We start from the raw sequence: 1,119 nt of genomic DNA on the forward strand, positions 1-1,119 counted from the left end.
ATGGAACAAAAGTCCCTTACTGACCAAAAGCAAAAAAGGGCCAGAAAATATGTTGGCAACCATGTAAACATAGCAAGTTTCGTTAACAGGTTCCAGACTTAGCAGAAAACAGAGAATGACAGAAACAATAATATGAAGGCATCTTGGTGAGCTTGATGCACTCACCACAAAGCAATGCATGACAAAACAAGCATACCTACAACAATACGGCATGTTTATGAAGCTATCCATGGCAAGATCAATTATATAGCATGAAAGGATCAACTACAACAAGCTTGGCAAAATTGAATAACACGTAAACAATCTGCCAGAAATATTTTATAGCAAAAGTAGAGCAAGCTTGAGTCATGCTATGGCACTCCATAATTGCAAACAAGGGCATTAATGGATCAACTACAACAATATCTATAAAACATCCTTACTGAACATCTCCAAAATAAGCATGGATCTCTCTGTAGCCACATGGATACATAGCAACAAAATAACAGCAGTCACAGACTTGGTAAAATTACTAAGTCCCTGAAAACAGAAACATCACGAAGCCTAGTTTGCATGCTTGTGCTAGTCACCACAGAGATCACAAAAAAAATACATGGCATACACCTTTGTAAAGATGGCATGGCATACATCAAAACACATGTAGAGCTCCCCATAAGATGCACAGATCAAATGCAACAAAAATAACAAAACCTCAAGTTCTGATAAGTAACAGCAGATAACAGCAACTAGCACTCTTGTAACAGAGATTTAGGCATCAAGATGGACGCAAATGAACATGGAATAATGGAACAAAATGAAGAGCATCACGAGGCGAACATTTCGATATATTACACGCACGAAATGGAGCTATATGCAAAGAGTTATGATGCAATGAACAGGAGCATATCATGTAAGAATCTGGGACTTAGAGAAATCGGGGGAGAGAAGGAAGTCAACCCTGCGTCTGGATCCAGATCCGATCGAGGCCGAGCTCGGATCGCCGGCGCTGGGCCTGCTGATAGCCGGAGCGGAGGAGGCCGGAGGAGAGGAGGGAGACGCGGCCGGCCGGAGGGAGGAGGAGCTCGGGGTCGACCTCGCCGGAGAGGGGGATCTCCGGGCGCGCGGGGCGCGGGCTCGGAC

This window comes from Triticum aestivum, chromosome 6D, assembly GCF_018294505.1.
Source record: "Triticum aestivum cultivar Chinese Spring chromosome 6D, IWGSC CS RefSeq v2.1, whole genome shotgun sequence".
NCBI lineage: Eukaryota > Viridiplantae > Streptophyta > Magnoliopsida > Poales > Poaceae > Triticum > Triticum aestivum.